Genomic DNA, 21,481 nt, shown 5'->3' on the forward strand with positions numbered 1-21,481 from the left:
CCAGGGCAAGAGGCAGGGCTTGTGGCTGCCCTCCGGGTTTTGCCTGTGGCCCAAGGCACATCTGGTGGGTGGCCCCCAGGCCCCCTCTTTCATTCCTCTTCATAGCCCCATCAGGCTGGCCTCCCCCTCAAGAGACTGCCTCAATCATGCAGCATGAGGAGGCCTTCCAACCCCAACTCCGCGCATCCCCCAGCTGTTTCTTAACCTTAAACTTCAACCTCTAGGGCCCCTGCCTCACTGTAGAGTCAAGGGAGCATTAACAGTGAGGCAGGATCACGAGGAAGGGTCATAAGACGTTTCCCAAAACGAAAACCCCTCCTCCCAGAACCATGCTGAGAGGGTAAGAAGGCAAAGTGCGACCCTCACACATCCTAGCTCCCAGGATGAGGGGAGGGGCTTCTCTCCCACGTGAGCAAGGAGAGTGAAGGGCCGGGAAATGCATTCAGGAAAGCCCAGCTGCAGTCCATATGCTCAAGAGCTCTGGGCCAGCCAGGCCCTGGAGTCGGGAGGCTGGGTCAGGGTTCATCTGTCCATGTCCTGGCCTGGCTGGGTGGAGGTAAAGAGGAGGCCAAGGTGGATGCCTAAGAAGCAGGTGAAAGTTAAGAGGGAAGGGTCCTGCACAGGTTCGATCCCTGGTCCGGCAAGATCCCACATGCCGCGGAGCAACTAAGCCCGTGCGCCACTACTGAGCCTGTGTGCCACAACTACTGAAGCCCGCGTGGCTAGAGCCCGTGCTCTGCAACAAGAGAAGCCACCGCAATGAGAAGTCCGAGCACCGCAACAAAGAGTAGCCCCCACTCGCCACAACTAGAGAAAGCCCGCGTGCAGCAACGAAGACCCAACACAACCAAAAATAAATAAATAAATAAAATTGATTGTTTAAAAAAAAAAAAAAAGAGAGGAAAGTGTCCTGGAGAACGAAAAGGGCTGGAGAGGGTGGCAGTACAGCCCCATTCGTCGAAAGATGGCCCCAGTGGGGAGGGAGGGAGTGTCCCAGTGCTGGAGGGCCCACTGGGGAAGCAGCCACAGTCCAACGATGCTCAGAGGTAGCCCCTGTTTTCTGAGCAGATCACTGGGGAAAGGATTATTCACCATGTGGGGAAAGGCCTGTCTTATCACACCCACAAAGCCCACCCTCCCAAGAAAACCTTGGCCACACACTTGCACCACCAAAAGCAATCTTATGATGGGGAGGGGCCTCCACTGTCCCTGGTCCCACCAGTGATTTCATAGTCAATACCCCTCCCAGGGCACTGTCCCATCCATCTACACTTGAACATGTCCAGAGGCAGGGAACACATTGCCCCGCAGACAGTTCTAATCAGAAGCTGGGAGCTGCTTCTGATAAAAAGATAAAAGATACCTATAAGGAGCCTACTGTCAAGAAGTTTATTATCTACTGGAATGTACTGTTTGAAGAAAGAGGCTCCCAGGTCTGTTCTGTTCCAAACTGAATATTCCTGAGTCTTCTGAGACACCTCTCCTACTAGCCCATCCCTTACATTGGCAGAGGGTACCACACTGAAAGTCTTCTCTGGTGGTTTATTTTTTTTTTTTTTACATCTCTGGCTGGTGCCCTGTCATGTCCCCAGCCTCCACAAGGCTACCTGCCACCCCTCCATCCACCAGAGGCTCCCTGGTGTGTTCTCAGGAAATGCCATTGGCCTGAGAAACACAAATGCACCTGTGGGTTAACTCCCCACAGTGCCTTGTGCTGGGCCTGCAGGGAGAGCGGACCAGGTGCTCTTACATTTGTAATCCCCTCCTACTGCTGCTTTAGGCTCTGCAGTGCCCAGGAACATCCCAGGCCCACTGTGACAAACACTGCAGGACAAGGCAGCTCCCAGACCCAAGCCCCCCATCCCACTCCTCTCCCAGGCTGTGAGCACCCCAGAGATTTCAGGAGATACGCTTGATATAAGCAGTAATTATAGCACTGCTATTTAGTGAGCACGTGTTATATGCCACCCGCTTCAGATCTGTCCCTTGGATGGATGAGAAGCTTGTGCCCTGAGAGACGCAGCTGGGGAGCCCTACAGCCATGCCTGGTGGACAGCAGGCCACAGTTTCCCCAGCTGTCTTCCCCAGACTCATGGCTCAGCCAGCCCTGAAGGACACTCAGGGCAGGCAGTGGTTTCATACCCTAAGCCACAGGTCTCCCCTCCTGTCTCTCTCCTTATTGGTTCAAAGCCTTCTTTAGTGACCGCTGCCCCCAGGTCCTGGTCAGAGACTCTAGGACTGAGAAGGAAGCAAACTTGACCCTGGCCTCAGCGTTGGCACAGAAATCCACCTACTGGTTTAGTGCCTGAGCCCCAGCTGAGGAGGGTCTGATGATTTCATCCCTCTAGGCGTCTCGCTTTGTGACCATTATTTTGGCCCCTAGAATGTCTTTTCCAGGGTGAGTCAACAGGTACTTCGGGCACCTGCCATGTGCCAAGTGCTGGCCAGACAGCAGGACGTGACCAGCGCAGCCCATGATGTCAAGAAGCTCATCCTCTCACCGGAAGGACAGACACGAAAGAAACACACGTGTGCAGAGCGCCAGCGAGGCAGGGGCTGGGGGTGTGGAACACAACACAGACAGGGCTCCCTCCGCACCCCCCGCCATGCCCCTTTGGTCTGGCTTCATTCATTCACTCATTCATTCATATTTGCCTTCATTTTCCCTCCAGGAAACCTACCCTTCCCTCCACCCATCCTTGACCTCCTGGACATTGTTCCTTTATTCAAAAGCAAAATTTAAAGGAAGGACAGAGGGAAAGAAGTCCAAGAAGAGGGCAGAGAAGAAGTGGCCAGAGGAGCTGGAGGAGAAGAGAGAGAGTCGTGGACATGCAGTGAGGAGAGCCATCGAGAGGGAGGTGGCGGCATGTCACGTGCAGCCACGAAGTCAGGTGAAGTCAGGAGTGCAGTGTCCCCGGCAGTGAACAGTCAGGATGCGGCTGGTCAGAGCAGTATCATGCATGGGGGGATGGGAGCCACAGGGCCGGGTCTGCAGGAGGCATTGAACAGCAGACAATCCTTTCAGGGAGTTTGGCCATGTCTGGCCGAGCCGGGCAGAGGAGGGAGTAGGGGTGGCGTCCTCCTTGCTCACCTGTAGGCAGCACCATCCACTTGAACTTAGGGGCGGTGGTGGCAGGGAAGGAATGTTTTTGTTGTTATTGTCCGTAATTTATCAGCCTCTTTGATGAGGAGGGGGTGTGTCAAGAATGTAAGGAATTTAAAAATTACTTTCCAGTTTGCCCTGGGCAATCATGATCCCACCTACTGACCCCGTATTATTACCCATCACTCCCCATTACTCCCCAGAGGAGGCAATGAATTCTATGGTGACTCCATGTTACATGCTAATGGTAAAGAGCAAATCAAGATGGAAAGATTGCAGTTACAAAAGATTTTTCTCAAATTCCAGTGCAATCTTCATCAGAGTCAGCCAACGTGCTGGTTGAACAGGTAGCTTCCTGGACCCAACCTCACCCCAGTCATATTCTGGACATTCAGCCCTGCAGGAGGGGCCCAGAAATCTGCATTAAAAATTTTTTTAAAAATTTATTTATTTTAGGCTGTGTTGGGTCTTCGTTGCTGTGCGCGGGCTTCTCATTGCGGTGGCTTCTCTTGTTGAGGAGCACGGGCTCTAGGCGCGTGGGCTTCAGTAGTTGTGACTCACGGGCTCTAGAGCGCAGGCTCAGTAGTTGTGGCGCACGGGCTTAGTTGCTCCACGGCATGGGGGATCTTCCCAGACCAGGGCTCGAACCCGTGTCCCCTGCATTGGCAGGTAGATTCTCAACCACTGCGCCACCAGGGAAGCCCCTGCATTTTTGGTTTTGCTTATTGCTTTGCTTTCAGCACCCCAGATGTGAATCTTAGGGGAGTCAAGTTTGAATCCTACAGGAATAACACATGCAGTCAGGGGACCTGGTGGGAGTTTGCAAGGCATCTGGATGCCCTGGAAGAGAAGAGAAACGAACCAAAGCAGTAAGAGGGGGAGGGAGGGTTGGCTGTGCAGAGGGGAAGTTTGGAGGTGGCCTCCCTTGCCCACCACATGGCCTCTCCTCACTCTGTGAAATGGGAGGTGAGGTCAGGAGATCTAGGAAAAGGAAGGAAGTTTGCAACAGCAACTGTGGGAGGAGGAGAGAACACAAATCAGGGGCATAAAGCTTTACCAGGCCCCTTAACTCACTCTGCAGGGGCAGCAACACAGGGGAGCTTTGATCTGCGTTTCTCAGCCCGAGCACGGCTGACATTTGGGGCCAGTGATTCTTCACTGTGGGTCCTGTGCGCTGCAGGACATTTAGCAGCACCCCTGCCCTTTACCCACTAGAAGCCAGTAGCACCCCCAGCCCCAGATATGACAACCCAAACCTTCTCCAGACACTGCCAGATGCTCCCCGGGGGGCAAAATCACTGCCAGTTGAGAACCACTGACTTGGACGTTGGCGGGAAAGGGGTAGGCACAGGGCCCGGGAGCTGAAGCGTGGGCACATGGTGTAGTTTGGGGCTAGAGTGATGTCACAAAGAGAGGAATTGGGGGAAAACGGAGCGCCCAAGAGCATGGGGGTTTCCAGGCGGGGGAGGCTGAAGTACGGCAGGAGGAAGGAGCAGGACAGCTGCAGGGATGGGAGATTGGGTCAGGGAAGATCTCAGAGGTGGAGCCTGGATGCCAAGGCCCAGGAGGATGTGGCCACTGGGTAGGTGGCTAGGATGGGCAGCAGGGAGAGCACAGCCTAGGGGTGAAGGGGAGGTGGCTAACACTTGCGCTCTGGGGAGGAGAGGGTCATGTCGAGTCCATCATCTGTGGTTGGCTGGGTCCCAGTTCCCAACTGGTCGATGACTATTGACTTTACAGGAGGGGACCGCTGCCCCATCTGAGCCGCCTTTGAAAGAGCAGTAGTCAGTGGTCGAAGCCCCTCGAGGCATCATTTTCCCTCTGATCCATCTCGTAACAGGAGCACAGCCAGAGCTGCTCTGGCCTCAATGTCACCATCTGATTAATGTGAGTCCCCTCCCCCACCTAGGCCTGCCCCTCTTAGCGTCCAGTGTGGGACCCTTACCCCAGAGCGGCCTGACCTCCTGAGCTTACTGGGGACTCTCTGCCTCTGCTGGACATCCCCTTGCTGGCCAGTGAAGTGGGTTGAAGTTTTTCCGAATACAACAGAATCTTGGAAGTTCTGAAGGAAACCCAAACTCTTCAGCTATTTAGCCACGGACCTCTAGAGGAAGAGAAACTCCAGGATATCAGCAAGAGACAGTCATAAATCTTTAGGTTGGAACAACTATACTGCAATAAATATTTTTTAATAAAAAGAAATTAAAAAATTTAAAAATAAATTTATAAAAAATTATAAAAATCTGAGCTGGAATCCCAGGGATCTACCCCCCTCAAGGCTACCTACTGGTGGGCAGGCAGCAGAAGAGAAGCTTCTGGAGGAACAGAGGCTCCTGGAGGGAAGAGGGATGTGATGGTCTGATTAGGGCCTGGCTTGTTGTCGTCTACTGAGTAGAGTCCACCCTACAACACGCCAGAAGCCAGATCACATGCAGAGGGGCTGCCCTCACAGCCGCCTTTTGGCTCTGTGCTGGGGTTGCCCCTGTAACAGCAGAAACAAGCCACTGAGTCACTTAACGGTTAAGAGCCATCACTCTGACGTCAGATGAGCACTGCAGTTCACAGTAGCTGCTGACTTTGCGTTAAACAGGTCACCATCTCTGGGCCTCAGGGTCCTCATCTGTAAAATGGGCTCCACCACAGCACCTCTTTCCTAGGTTGTTCTGGGCGAGCAGAGGCTAATGCAAGCAAAACGTTTAGAACGTGCTAGAGCCCAGCAAGCTCTCAGGGGACAGTGGCTGCTGTTGTGATTCTCCCAGGAAGCCCCTTCCAGAAAATCCAGCAGCTGGCGGCGGCCTGTGGTTAAACCTAGCAAAGTTCTTCGCTCAGCCAAGTATAATAATTCCACGAGGAACTTGCCATTTACCAGGAAAGAAAGTAGCAGGTTAGGTGAATTAAGAGGATAAATAAGCCTGAAATGGGAATCCACTCTACAGAAGAAAAATGGTTTTGGAACACTTGAAAAACTCTTGTGTACATTTCCATGATTCATTTGCTAACCAGGGGTCACTGAGCTATTCATTAAAGCAGACCTTCAGACCCTCAGGCACCTGAAAGTAACACAGCTAAACTTCCTTTAAAAATATTAGTAGATAATGCACAATGGGTCTTCAATGGACGTATAGGATGGGGGGGACCGCATGGCTAAATTGACAAGGTCCCAGTATTCCTGTTGGGACACGGATCCATGGGTACTTATTACACGGGAGGGAGGGAAGAGAGGAGGGAAGGAGGAAGGGAAGGGAGGGGGAAGGAAGGAGTGGAAATGGGAAGCCAGTGATGAAAAGTATTACGAACCAAGGATTATAATTAATCCACTTCCATGCATCTGAGTCTATTCGTTATATATTCTTTCCTTAAACACAGATATTTCTTTAATTCAAATTGACCTTCCCTCGGAGTGGTCTGAATCACCTGTTTTAATAAACAGTGTTTTTATCACTCCTTGTGAAATCCTGCAATGAGTATCTTTCATCAGTGGATCTATTTTTCTGGACAGACAGAGCACAGAGGGAGTCAGTGAATCATAAGTGCTCAGAGATTCTCCTGCCTGGCCTGGTGGCTTTCAGATGAGGAGCTGAAGGCCCTAGAAGTCGTGACTCACTCAGAGACACTCACTAGAGAGCCAGGCTGGCTGGGGGCTGGCTGGGGGCTGGCTGGGGGTGTAGAGACACGGTGGGTAGGTGACCTGCGCAGGGGAGCAGGTTGACTCAGCCCACCTGCTACCCTCCATCACCACGTCACTACCACAGCACCGGTCCTGTGCTGGTTCGATTTTGTCTGGTCTCCTCAGGAATACTTTCCTCATTCTTTCTTTCTCTCTCTCCCCTCAGGGGACCCTCTGGGACTTAAGACTACAAAATGACCTGATAGCAAACTGGCTTCAGTGAGAGCTGCCTCCCCCTGTACGCCAGAACTCAGGCAAAAATCTGTAATTAAGCATCTTGTCGTTAGAAAGATTAGTCAAAACCAGGTTGATCCCAGACAACTGATTGAAATCTCGTTCCATACAAATTACAGCATGGAAAATAATGATGGGTAATTAGTGCCTTTCAATCGGGGCTTTTTATCCATGATGTCCCAGGCTGCATCCATCATCATGAGAAGTGAGAGGCTCGCCAAAGCAGGAGGAGACCACTGGAAGCGAAGTGGCTGCCACGGGACAGCTGGGAGGGCCCAGCCCCCCCGCAAAGCTCCAGCCCACAATGGGCAGCCGCTGCTGGCTCATTCTGTGGCTGTGTGTGGATTAGAAAGAGGGGCCCCCTCTGGGGAGACCAATTCAAAACTTCAGCCCTCACCTCGGTCCTCTCAAGGGAGTGTCCTCATGCAGGAGCCAAAGGTACTTGATGGCTCTTACTTTAGCCCATATGGCCAACTCTAGCCTCTGACACCACAAAGGGGTGTGTCTGGAGGAAGGACAGCTCACAATTTCAGAAGATGCCCCCAAACACACCTCTAGCGATCTTCCTTTCAATATCTCTTGGAGATCTGACATCTGTGAATTTATCTTAACTCTACTTGAATCTGTTTTATTTTTACCCCATATCAAGCAGTGATACAGCATAAACATACCACCTACTGTCACTGAACAAATTCAGCAGTTTCCAGATGGCATTCAGTCCTGGAGGAGCTGAGATGCTGGGCCGTAGAGCTGAGTGGTTGGAGCTGGACTGCCTGAGTCCGAATTCCAGTTCTGTCTCTTACAAGTTATTTAACCTTTCTGAGCCTCAGTTTCCTCATCTGTACAATAGGGATGATAATAATTATTGTATTCATCTTATAGGGTGGTCTTGAGGGTTAGCGAGTTAATACAGAAAAGAGCTTAGAACTGTGCCTGGCAAAAGTGCTCAATGAATACGTTAGCAGTTGTTACTAGCACCCTTTTTGGTAATGAGGAGATGGCTTCCATTCAGTCTCTAAAAAGTCCATTCCCACAGCAAGCAAGACTGTCTTGCTCCCTCTCTCCTTCCCATCATTCATCCATCCGTGCATCCGTCCATCCACCATTTAATCATGCATTTGTGTGCCTCTCTGCATGCTGGAACATCCACTGAGGAAGTCCCTTTTCAGACAAAGGGGTTCCTTATTCAGGCACTACTAGAACCAACTATTAAAACTAACTAGCCTCTCTTCTAGGAGCTGACAACCGACTCCAGCCTCCTTTCTCTCTTATTCCTGTGTGCACGCCAAGCTCCCCCAGGAATCGCCACATTCGCATGTATCTCCACCTGCTACCCAGCAGCGTCACCCAGGGCTGCGCAACTGACCCAGGCTGGGCAGTGAGTCTCCCCCATGAGACCTTGGTGTCGTGGCTGCCTCTCCAGGGACAGAGGCAGTAAGACGGACAGCTCAAGTGTGAGCGAGGTCATACTTCACACCAAGAAAGAAGAGTACGGAAGCTGGCAGCAGAGAAGGGTGCCAGCCAGGGGCAGGGGCCCGGGAGCCTTAGTTGGCAGCTGCTCGGCAATGCGGCAGCACCTCTGCTCGGGTGAGCGACGAGGCCTGACTCCCCGGTGTGGCAGCTCACACAAGGGGGTTCTGGCAGCTAACCAACTGACACGCCCTCTCATTCGTTCATCCACTCGCTCCTTCCCTCCCTCATTCATCCCATTACTATTCCTTGAGTACCCTCGGTGTGCCAGATACCGTTCTAGCCCTGGGGATGGTTGGTGCCCAAGGTGGACACGTGCCTTTCCTCAAGGAGTGACAGCACCATATTTCATTGACTCTAAACTACACCCTTTTTTTCACTTTTTAACATCTTGGCAATCAGAATGCATCTTGAGTGGATGGCTTGCCATAGTTTAATTTAATTAGTGGTTCCAAAAATAATGGTGTCTATGATGTCAAAGATTCAATGAAATATGATAATGAGTAGAGCTGAGACTGCCACGAGGTCGTCAAAAGCAGTTCCGTGTTCTTTCTAGACCCAGGAAAACCACATTTCCCAGTCTCCCTTGCAGTGAGCTGTGTGCATCAACTGGGTCCTGACCAATGGAATGTGGGCAAAAGGATGTAAGGCAGTCTTCCCTCTGGCCCATAAAAATCTCCCATGGCCCTCCCCGCCCCCACTTCCTCCCTCTCTCTGTCCTCCCCCATCTGCAGGCCACACAAGATCCATGCAGAGGCTCCAGGAGGGCCCTCCAAGGCCCTGGGGGATGGCAGAGCCACAAGTTGGAAGGAGCCCGGGCCCATGAAAAACCTCATGAAAGGTGATCTGCCAAGTACCTTCACCAAAATGTTATGTGAGCAAGATGTAACCTGTCATGCTAAGCCACTGAAAAACTGAGGTTGTATGTAACAATAGCTAGTGTGACCCACCCTAACGAATACGATAAGCAAACAACCAAATAGTATAAGTTCAGTTAGTGATGAGCACTATTAAGAAAGATCAGGGCTGCGGACAGACGGCAGAGTGGAGGAGTGTCCAGACACAGTGGCCAGGAAAGGCTTCTCTGAAGGCGTGACATTTAAGCAGAAGCCCGAGGAAAAACAGATAAGGAGGCATGCAGGGAGAGCTCCGTGTTGAAGGAATAGCAGAGAGACAGGGAGAGGTAGGCGGGCAGGGCCCTGTCCCAGCCAGGGGCACTCGGACCAGGCCAGGACCTCAAAGGGCTCCTGGTCTGTCCCATAGGCTGCCTGCCTTTGCTAAAGACCCCAGTGATAAGGAGATCACTAGTTCAGGCAGCAGCTGTTTCCATCTTTGGACAACTTAGATTTTTTTTTTTTTTTTTGCGGTACGCGGGCCTCTCATTGCTGTGGCCTCTCCCGCCGCGGAGCACAGGCCCTAGACGTGCAGGCTCAGCGGCCATGGCTCACGGGCCCAGCCGCTCCGCGGCATGTGGGATCTTCCCGGACCGGGGCACGAACCCGTGTCCCCTGCATCGGCAGGCGGACTCCCAACCACTGTGCCACCAGGGAAGCCCTTTTTTTTTTTTTTAAGTTCTTTATCAAGAGCCAAAATATTTCTTCTTTCTGGAACTTTCAGTTATAGTTTATACAGCTCTCTCCCTCAAGACCTACAGAACAAGTCTAACCCCCCACTTCCATCTGACAGCCCTCTAGATTGCTGAAGGCAGCTTCCTGCTCCCTGCTGAGCCCCGTCTTCACCAGGAGCACATCTCCTGGACCTAGAATCACTCCCGCAAACATTTTGCCCTCCTTTGAGAACAGTCCATCTGCTCTGTTTACTCCTCACAGAAAGAAGCATCAGAATACAGCACAGCCTTCCAGGTGAGTTCTGACCAGTGCAGAGCAGTTCTGACACCTCTCTCGTCCTAGATACTATACTTCTGGTTTTTTTTTTTATCCTCTAAAGCTAAGTTTGTTTTAAAAAAAAAAAAAATTTTTTTTTTGATACTGTACCTCTGTTGATGCAACCCTAGACGGGATCAGCGTTTAAGGCCCTTGGTTCACACTGCTAACTTCCCCTCGGCTCCTTATGCAATCACACACCTGAGTCTCTTTCATGTGTGCTGTTCCTGGGTGTCACCACCCGCTTCTTATGTGCGTTCCTGCAGGGCAGTGTGCAAACCCAGTGAGAGGAACCACACTTTCATATATCACCTGGTCACAGCAGTGGCCCTTTCCATGTGGCCTTATGCACGGCAGGGATGACACAGGAAGCTTGGGGCTCCCAGAATCCATTTCTCTTCCTGACCCAGTTTTTCAGTCTTTGTGCCAATGGGCAGCCTGGGCAGATGACAAAGATACATCTTAACTCGGGTGAACAGGTGGGGACCTGACACTGCAGCCAACTGGGAACCTGCTTCTGAGCTCCATAATGGTGACGACAGAGGGCTCACTCTGCACTGGGCACGAAACTATACGCACGAGGTCAGCGATTCCTTTCAACAACCTGTCGTCATTTTGCAGATGAAGAAACAGAGGCCAGAGGGGCTAAATATCTTGGCAGGGGTCTCACTGCCAGAAAGTGCTGGAGTGAGTTACAAAGCAAAGGGGAGTAAGTCACAACACTTCCCTGCTCCAGACAGCCAGGGACTTCCCATCACACCCCCAGGAAAGCAGGAGTCCTTTCCGCAGCTGCCCACTCCCCCACGGGGTCACTCCGGGCCGGCCACACCGGCCTCCTGGCTGTTTCTGGACTAGACCGCATGCTTCCACCTCGGGGCCTCTGCCCGCCGCACAGGAGGCAGAGGCTGCCTCTGCTTTCTTCTCTGTTGCTCTCCACTGTCTAGGACGCTACCAGACACGACAGATGCTCAGAAAAGATTTGTCGAGTGAACAAATGAAGCAGGAGGTCTGAGATTTGGGTGGGATACGAGGCCCCAAGGCCTGCCCCCGCCTTGGGCTGTGACAGTCACAGGCCTGAGCCACAAGACAGGGCCAGAGTCAGGGCAAGGGAGTCAGCCAGCACCTCAAGAGCAGAGGCCCAGCCAACAGTCCCACTGAAACCTGCCCCCAGTTCCCATCAAATTCCACCAATCCTGGTGGAAAAAGCTTTGCTTATGATGTATGGATTTTTCTTACTTTTATTTATTTATTTTTTTAAGCACCCGAATGCCTGTCATGTGTTTGGAAGGAACTTAGAGAAGCTAGCGTCTCAGACCCACTTATCAAGAAATCTAGTTTTGAAACGTTAAAGAAGATATTTTAACACAAAAGGCAATGTAATTAATGAAAACCTGTGGGAAGTGAGGTTGGAAAAAGCTTGCCTTGACTTCAGAGCCAGGACCCCGACTCTGTATAAGTGAAAAAAAAAGCCACTGCCTCTCCCTGCCCTCTAGAGGGGACAGAACCAGGCCCAGGCACAAGGGTTCTGGGCCCAGATCACCTGGGTTCAAATCCTGGCTTTGTCACCTACGGGCTGTACAACTGGCTGCTTTTCCTCTCCATGCCTCAGTTCCTTCATGTGCGAAATGGGTAATATAAAGATACCTACCTCTGAGAAGTGTTCTGAGGATTAAATGACACAATAAATGGGAAGCACTGACACCAGTGCCTGCACATAGTAAGTGCTCAATAAACGTGAGCTGTTACTATGATTCCTCAGGTCTCTGGGATGCAGGTCCTTCCAGCCATGGCAGGTATGGTCTGACAATTTGGCTCTCAGTCGTCTCCTCTATAAACTGGATATAAGAAGAAAATGAGGAAAGGGGGAAGCAGTGGTGGGTCACTCCCAGGCTCCTTGGCTCTCCTTAATCTAAACCTTTGGGAGTGAGGGGCTGGATTCACCAGGCTTGCCCTTGGAAATGCTGTCACTTATCAGGCGGACTTCTCCAGATGGGGCATTTTGACTATTGATCTGATAAATAAACAGCCTGCTGGCTCGATCAAAATGTTATTTTGCATTCCAATTACTGCTCGCTAATGCAACCTTCATCCCGCCAAGATGCTGCTGGCAATGACACCAGCCCTGCCACTGGCTTGAGAGGTGGAGCCACCCCCTGCCAGTACTAAGCAAGGATTAGGGCCCTTCTCCCTGGGAAGTCACAGCCGGGGTGGGGAAGACAGCTGCTCCAGGAAGGCGAGACAGGAGGATGACAGGAAATTGTCCTTTTCCTTCATGAGGGGAGCCCCGGAGGGGCAGGGGCTGCTGTCATTCCGGACAGGAAAGGCCCTTGGGGCTGCAGGTATGCCAGACTGGGATACCCCTAGGGACCTCAGGGTCAGGCCTCAGTGCCTCCACTGCCTTGTTGAGTGGCCTTGGACAAGTCACTATACTCCCTGCATCTCAGGTACTGCACTGGTAAACTGGATCCAAGAAAAACCACCCTACTTTCCTGGGTGGTTGTAAAGACTCAGTAAGAAAATAGACGTGGAAGCCCTTTAAGGGAAAAAATAATAATAATGCTGCTGTATTATTTAACGCAGTAATTATACTAAATTTCCTATCTTGTTTAGCAGGCATTTACTATGTACGAAGCGTTCTGCGCATACAAGCTTATTTAATCCTCCCAATAATTCTGGATTTTTAGTCCTGTTTTACTGGGAAAACGGGAAAGTCTATGGGGGCACCGATGGTGAGCCTCACAGGCCACACAGCTTCTATGGGTCATTGAAGGTTGAATGTTAATCCAACCTGACACCCACGGTGAGGGGTTCAGCCACTCTGCCCAACCTGCCCCCTTCCAAAGATTAAGGACTGTCTCTGGAGAAGTGTGATGACTCCAAACAGTTACTTTTTCCCTTTCTTGGCCAGTCTGGTCTTTAAAGGTGGCAGAAGAGAAACTCTTTCCTCCTCCTAGTGGGTCTGGCTGGGAAGAGGGGCAGAGGCTACTGACAGCCAGAAAGAAGACAGCAGGTGTCATAGACCCAACGTGTATGTCCTCAGCCCAACATTCATATGTGGAAAACTAACCGCCATTGTGATGGTATTGGGGGGCCTATGGGAGGTGACTGGGTCATAAGGGAGGAGCCCTCATAAGTGGGATCAGTGCTCCTATAAAAGAGACCACAGGGCTTCCCTGGTGGCGCAGTGGTTGAGAGTCCGCCTGCCGATGCAGGGAACACGGGTTCGTGCCCCGGTCCGGGAAGATCCCACATGCCGCGGAGCGGCTGGGCCCGTGAGCCATGGCCGCTGAGCCTGCACGTCCGGAGCCTGTGATCCGCAACGGGAGAGGCCACAACAGTGAGAGGCCCGAGTACAGCAAAAAAAGAAAAAAAAAGAGACCACAGAGAGCTCTCTCCCCTCCCCCTGCACCACGTGAGGCCATAGGGAAAAGACAGCTCTCTATGAACCGGGAAGTGGCCCCTCCCCAGACACCGAATCTGCCAGCACCTTGATCTGGGACTTGCCAGCCTCCAGAGCTGTAAGACATAAATTTCTGTTGTTCATAAGCCACCCAGTCTACGGTATTTTGTTATTGAATCACAAACAGACTAAGACAGCAGGTCTGAGCAGAAACTCTTCTCTGGATCACCCAGGTACGGTGACCCATGTCCCAAGGCCAACCACCAGGGCCAAGAGGAGGAGGGAGCGGGCGAACACTCAGCCCGCTCCGTGAGACGCTAAGCTTCTCAGAGATCTGAAAACCTGGGCACACCTTGGTGATGGGGGACACGCAGAGGAGATGTCACTTAGAACCAGAAGAATTGCCAGGTCCACGTCATCCTTGTGCAGAACTACAAGGGGGTGGGGGCAGCCTGTGGGCCCCGAATGTAGAAAGTTCAAAGAGGATGGAATGGGAACCTCAAATATCAAGGGAATGGCAGCCACAGGCCCCAGAGGTCCTTTCAGAAAGGACTGCCCACCCCTCCACCCTCTGTGTGCCTTGGTGGAATAGAGGGTACATTTTGGCTCTCAGGCTTAAATGCCAAAATTGCTTTGTTCTCTGTCTTCATAGTGTGCGTACACACACACACACACACACACACACACACACACACGCCCTCCAGCTCCCTTTTCAAGGGTGGAATTGCCATTTTGTAGTTTACATTTCAGGTTTTTAAAGAAATAGTAAACAGCACAAGGGTCTTCTGAGCTCTTATTATGCCAGGTAGAAAGAGCCCAGTGACTAATAAGGCTTCTGCCCCAGCTCCAAGGCTGTGTGTTCTTGAGACAGTCATTTGCCCTGTCTGATCTCAGTTACTCCATTTCTCTTTCTGCAAAATGGAGACAGCCTAGCCATCTGCAGGAGAGGCCTGAAGACACATGACACAGGAGGTAGCACAGTGGGCCCTCTGGGGGGAAGCTGGAGCCACTGGTCCCAAGATTTCCCCAGGAAGCAGGCCCCAGTCACAAGCTTTTGGCTCATCCCAGTTTCACAGGTAATTCAAGGGTTAAAAATGAAATCACTTAAAGAAAAAAAACAAACAAACCCGCATTACAAAATGAAAACACTCCCTGGGGCTTCCCTGGTGGTGCAGTGGTTAAGAATCCGCCTGCTAATACAGGGAACATGGGTTCGAGCCCTGGTGTGGGAAGATCCCACATGCCACAGAGCAGGTAAGCCTGTGCGCCACAACTACTGAAGCCCGCGTGCCTAGAGCCCGTGCTCTGCAACAAGAGAAGCCACCGCAACGAGAAGCCTGCGCACCGCAACGAAAACCCAACACAGACAAATAAATAAATTAATTAATTAAAAATAAATAAATAAAATAAAACAGGGTTAACCCATCTTGCTGCCTCATGGAGTTACTGTGGGGATCAAGTCAGGATCTTAGTTTCAAAAGCTTTGCAAAGTGTCAGCTTCCGACAAAGTTGTCACACCTTCCCGGCCATCCTGCTCGCTCTGGCATTTCACAACCCTGGCTCCTGGAGAGGAAGTGAACAAGGTCTTCAGGGCAATCAGTCCCAGCAGGTGTCCATCGAAATGAAAACGAAAATGAAACCTGAATTTCTGAGCACTTAAGCAACCATCCAGTGAACCCTCACCAGGTCCCAGCGGGAGGCAACTCACGCCCACTGTAAGGGGGGAGGAACGGAGGATAGAAGGGTTCCTCAGTCACCTCCTGGGTTGGGGGCACAGCCAGGATTTGAACCCAGGCCCTTCCAACTCCTGCATTCCCAACGTCACGATTTCAGATGGAAATAGAAAGTTTAAAAATGCAAAAGCAAAATACCCCAGCAAGCTTCAAAGCTGTCAAGGTCATGAAAACTAAGAAAAGTCAGAGAAGCTGTCACAGACCAGAGGATATTAAGGAGACATGACAATTGGATGCAGGGTGGGGTGGTGAGCTGGGTCCTGGAAGAGAAAAGGGACAGCAGTGGGAAATGAATGAAACCTGAACAAAGTTCAGTGTTTAGTTAATAGTAGTGTCCCCATGTCATTTTCATCATTGTGACAAACGTACCATGATAACGTTGTAAGAAGTTAGTGACGGGGAAAGCTGGACAGGGGTATACAGGAACTGTCTACACTATCTTTGCAATTTTTCTGCAAAAGCAAAACTATCCTAATAAAAAGTTTTTTAAAAAATGGGGACTTCCCTGGTGGCGCAGTGGTTAAGAATCTGCCTGCCAATGTAGGGCACATGGGTTCGAGCCCTGGTCCGGGAAGATCCCACATGCTACAGAGCAACTAAGCCCGTGTGCTACAGCTACTGAGCTGGCACTCTAGAGCCCGCGAGCCACAACTACTGAAGCTCGCACACCTAGAGCCTGTGCTCTGCAACAAGAGATGCCACCGTAATGAGGAGCCTGCGCACGGCCATGAAGAGTAGCCCCCGCTCGCCGCAACTAGAGAAAGCCTGCGTGCAGCAACCAAGACCCAACACGGCCAAAAATAAATAAATTACTTTTTAAAAAAAACTGGAAAAAATGTAAAAGCTCCAACTTTGCCTCTTGAAGAGAAGGTGAAGAGCCACGCGTGCTGACTGTCCTTAGGTGGCATCTACCTTCCCATCGCCCACTGCTCCTTCAGGGCCAGAGGCCTCCGGACAAGACTTACTCTTCCTTGGCTCTGCTCCTTTGCACTCACACATCCGCTGGCTGCAGTGCCTTCCCCTCTCTGCACCACAAGTCACAGCCTGGCCGTACTGGTCTAGTCACACAAATGATCAATCACCAAACCAGTCACCTCAATGCCTACTGCTTTAGACTAAGAAAGTTCCAGAAGCCAATAGCCATATGCCTGAAATGCAACCTGTAGTGTTCACTTCAAACACACATGAGTGCACACACACACACACAATGCACACACACTGCCCCCTGGAAACAACCTCAGTGTTGGTAAATAATGTCACATCCACTGGGTTGACTTTTGAAACAACAGGAACTGGAAGACAATGGCAAAACCTGTTGGGAATAAAACCCAGCCCCTACCAAGGTCTACAAAGCCCTCATGCCCTAGCCCTGGCTGCCTTTCCAACTTCACCTTCCACCCTTCTCCCCATATTGCAGCCATCCTGGCCTCCTTTCTCGTCCCCAAACACGCCAAGGGCATCACCACCTCAGGGCCTTTGCACTGGAGAGATGTATATATTCACAACATAAAAAGGGTATGCGTGGAAGATAATGTACAAAAAAATGAAAAGAGAAGTGATATTTGGGGAAATTAGCTGAACATTTTAAAACCCTTTCTCAAACTATTGAACACTGTACATGGTAGAAAAGTATATAAAGAGGACATGCTTTCATATCATTCGCACCTCATTTACTTGGTGTGTGGCTTTAGGCAAGCCATTTAGCCCCACCAAGCTTCAAGTGTCCCGTCTGTAAAATTGCTATTGCATTTCCGTAGTCACAGGCTTGCTGTGAGGATTACAGAGGAAATGAGAAGAAAGGGCTTAAGCACAGTACTTGGCACAGAGGGGTGACCTCCATAAAGGTCACTGCCCCCCATCACAGTCTGTTTTGTTTTGCTTTGCACTGAGGTCACCCCCTCTACCGCTTTCCAGAGTTAGGGACTCCCCTCAAAACCCTGTTGAACTTAGAACACAGGTAAGTTATAAATGCTGGAATCTGCTGCTTGTCAGGCTATCCCCACCCCAGCTCCTGGAAGGCAGGGCCCTGGTCTCACTCACATCTGGATCCCACAACACCTGGCTGAGTGCTGGGCACAGGGTCTCAGTGATGCTGAATGAATGAATGATTCACAGACCAAGGCGGGAGCGGGGGCAGGGGCGGGGGATGGTGGTACTTAGATGTAGAGTTTTTATAGCATTTTTGGGCAGGAAAGGATCAGAAGGCTCACTGAGTTCAATCCCCTTTTTACAGAGGAAGAAATTCAGGCTCAGAGAGGGTAAGGAACTCACCGCAGATCACTCAGCCAGGTAGGGTCAGGTGCCTGGCTCCCAGCCCACCAAGCCATGCCACTGCGTCCCTAGGGCAGGAGCCCTGGACCCCAACAACCAGCCCAGGTCCTCTCTGGGCAAAGGTACAGGCTGGGGGAGGAGAGGGTTACAGAGTATCTCCTTCCAATCAGTGATTGTGCTAATCAATCAACTCAATTAAATCTCGAAGGCTTTAAAAAAGTAATAAACAAAAACAGCAGCAGAAAGTAATGACTAATAATCAAGTAAAATTGGATTACTTCCGTGCTGACTGGTTGTGGTGGGGAGGGAAGTGAGAAAGTTCACCGGAGCGAGGGGAGAGAGAGAAATGGCAAGCTCAGCAACTTGGGGGCGTGGGAGGGGGTGAGGGTGGGCTGGGAGGATCCGCAGGGGCAGGATTCCAGAGCCCTCCGGAATGAAATCCACTGCCCGGCACAGAACAACGTCCAGGCCCTGTTCTAAGTGCAGCACTTACTTCATCTTAGCAGCAGCCCTAAGAGGTCTGAACTATTACAGTCCCACATGAAGGGTGGGGAACCTGAGAGGCAAAGTAATTTGGTCACAGAGCTGGTGTAGAGCCAGGATTAATTTCGACTCCCACAGTCTAACACCAGGCTTTGGTTCTTAAGGACATGCTGTATGCTTCCTGGGGGATGTGGTGCCTGGGGATGAAGCACATTTACCTCACATAAAAAAAATTTCATTTACTACAAGCTTACTGAGTCAAACACAAGGACCCTGCCCCTAATCTCAGCAGCTCATAGCAGCTACAAGCAAGCGAACGCTGACAGTAAAGTGTCCAGTAATGTTCTGATAGAGTCACACATGCCTATGCACGGGGACTCCTGAAACAGAGAGGAAGGGTGTCTAACCTTCCTCAGGGGAAAGGGGGTCAGGGAAGCCTTCCTGGAGGCGGTGTCCTCTAGGCTGTCTTGAAGGACAAGTAAGGCGTTCGCTAGGCCAATACGGAAAGCGGGTGTGGAATGGCCTCTAGGTAACGGGACCACCACGTGCAAGTCACAGATGGGAAACAGCAGTATACATCGAGGAATCGGAATCTGGAAAGTCTAGGACAGGGGCAAATGAGGGCACGACAGGAGATCTGGATGGAGAGGTGGGCAGCGGCTAGTTCCAGAAAATCCCTGGGGGCTACGTTAGGGCGTCTGGACCTCTGAGCTTTTGCGGGGTAGCTGCGGGGCTCTGGAGCATCTGCTGGGCTGGTGCATCACACCCACAGCGCGTGAGGCGGGTCTGTCCCCCCTGCTGCGGTTCGAGCTGGGCGCCTTAGCTGTGCAACGCAGCCTTGACACAGCGGTTGGCGGTCCTCCTGCCGGCACCTCAGGGCAGACGCTTCTCATTTCCGTCAAGGAAACTGAGGCTCCACGAGGTAAAATGCCCGTCACGCAGCAGGCGTAGAACGAAGACCTTCTGCCTCACAGTCCTGTCCCCCTTTTTCCCCCACCCCCTTTCTTTGCAGTACAAATGCATTAGCAAAGCCAGCTATTTAAAGGAACCCCGCAGCTAATCCTTGTGTAAGCAGCAAATCTTTAAGCAAAGCTAATAATCGCCCCGTAATCCAGCTGTTACATACTTCTGGGTTTTACACTTCAGCATCAGGGCTGAGGTCTTCTGGTCCCTACAGACTGTGGGGAGAGGGAGCCTAGCCCCCTTACCCCATGCACTTCCCAGTCCCCCCCAAACAGCTTGGACTGCGATTGACTCCCCTGTTCTCATTCTCCCCTAGAGAAATTAGATTCAGAATGGAGATAAAAGAGAACCAAGATCTCGATTTAAAACTGGTAAAGGGAAGGGAAAAAAATGCAAAATCACATTTATTGAGCGTTTCTTGTATGCCTATCATTACACTAATTCTGTTCTTTAAAAGCTCTATTATGTAAACAGAATTATAATTTAATTAATATTAGCTATTAAGTAATAGTAAATAACAGTATAAGAACAGTACTATTCTTATATTTTGGTTGGGGTAACTTGTACAGAGTAGATGAGTAATATATGAAAGTTTACCTAGGTAGTATTACTAATAATTGCTAATATTTATTGAGACATTACCATGGGCCAGGTGCCATGCCATCATACCATTCAGACCTCCCAAGAACCTTATGAGGTTGGCACCAGTACCATCTGTAATAAGCTGGGCGCTGACCCTGGGTTCTGAAGCCACACTTACTTTACAGCCCACACTGCCACTTGCACACATTTCTTCCCTCCTCCACACACACACAAGTGCCTGGTAGGGAAGGGGACAGAAGGAGGCCGCCCACCATATCCTGATAAAACAGACAAGGATTCACTCAAGGCAGTCTCATGAGGGCTGTCGAATTGGAGTCTCCCACCAAGATGCCCTTGCAAGTTTCCATCCTGTTTTGAAGATTCTTGAGTAAAAGTGGACCAAATGACAGCACATGAGTGGACTCAAGAGAAGAGCTGGAGAAGTAAAAATCCAAGGGTTTAGCTTTAAGCAGTCCCCTCTCTTTTCAGGACTGGTACACGATTCCATGAAAAGACTCCAGGATTTAAAGCCAGACCATTGACAATCTGGATCCTGGCCCTGCCACTCACCAACTGGCATTTTACCAATCTGAGCCTCAATTTCTCCAGGCTCCCTTGCAGGTTTGCTGGAAGCGTTAAGAAAGCTCTGTATGCTCATGGAAAATCTGAGAAAACATATAAGATTCATAGAAAACTTGGTAACAGTGGTTACTTTGGGAAGGCTGTCTGTGGAACCAAGGATTATGGGAGAAAGAATAACTTACCAGTCATTGCCTATACTCGCAAACTCTTTGACTTTCTTGCTTATACATGTGAATATTACTTTTAAAAAAATTTGTAAAATGAAAACAAGATAAATTGGCAAGCAATGCAAGTCCCTTTAAAAGTTGGCTTCATTCTCCCGGACTGGCTAAAACCATCAAAAATGCACACCCTTGGCAATGTTGGGTACAGCTACACCCAGGACCTGCGCAGAAAGCACCTCTTTCATTTCCTCAGCCTTCCCACCATCTCCCTGCCTCGTCCCCACCAAACCCTCTCCCCAAAGGAGCCCCCTCAGCTTGTTTGGCTAATGTATTCGCAAACCAAATTAGGGGCCCTGGCTCCCAGGGAGGTCCCCAAGCCAGTTGCTAGATGCAGGGAATTAGATACCATCTAGTGCTCAAATCCGATTAGGTCCCCCCCACTCCCACCCCACATGCAAAAGCCCACTTTCTAATCAATTTTACAAAGGGCCCTCTGCAGATATACACTAATGGTATTGAGCTGAGATCTTTAAACCAAGTCTGCAAGAAGTCTGCAGAGATAAAATGTACACACTGTACGAAGGAGGAGGCCTGTCGCCACAGTGTCCTGCCCCTCAAGGAGAGGGGCAGGGGTGCAGGGGGATTGTCCGCTGCAGACAAATGCCATCCCTGCTCTAGGGATACCAGCCTCAACTCTCTTTCTCCTCCCAGACTGAACCCTCACCCCAACTCCTTCCCCTTAAGGTTCCTTTTCACTTAACCTTTACACACTAGAGCCCAACAAGTGATCCAGAGACTAGTATGTTATTCCCCCTCTCCTAATTCTTGGTCCCCTAACAGCCTCCCCACAGTAACCCCTGCTACCAAGTTTTTTTTGTGAATCTTGTATCTTTTCACAGATTTTCCATGTGCATTCATGCATAGCTTTCTTAATCCCTCCAGGAGA

General features: G+C 50.7%; 1 protein-coding gene across 1 annotated transcript in view; it reads right to left on the minus strand.

Moving 5' to 3' along the window:
• ESRRB (estrogen related receptor beta) overlaps positions 1 to 21,481 on the minus strand; it is a 105,504-nt gene that overhangs the window by 52,382 nt on the left and 31,641 nt on the right. The gene's annotated exons all lie outside the window — the stretch shown is intronic.

The sequence above is a fragment of the Phocoena phocoena genome, chromosome 2 (assembly GCF_963924675.1).
Source record: "Phocoena phocoena chromosome 2, mPhoPho1.1, whole genome shotgun sequence".
NCBI classification, from domain to species: Eukaryota; Metazoa; Chordata; class Mammalia; order Artiodactyla; family Phocoenidae; genus Phocoena; species Phocoena phocoena.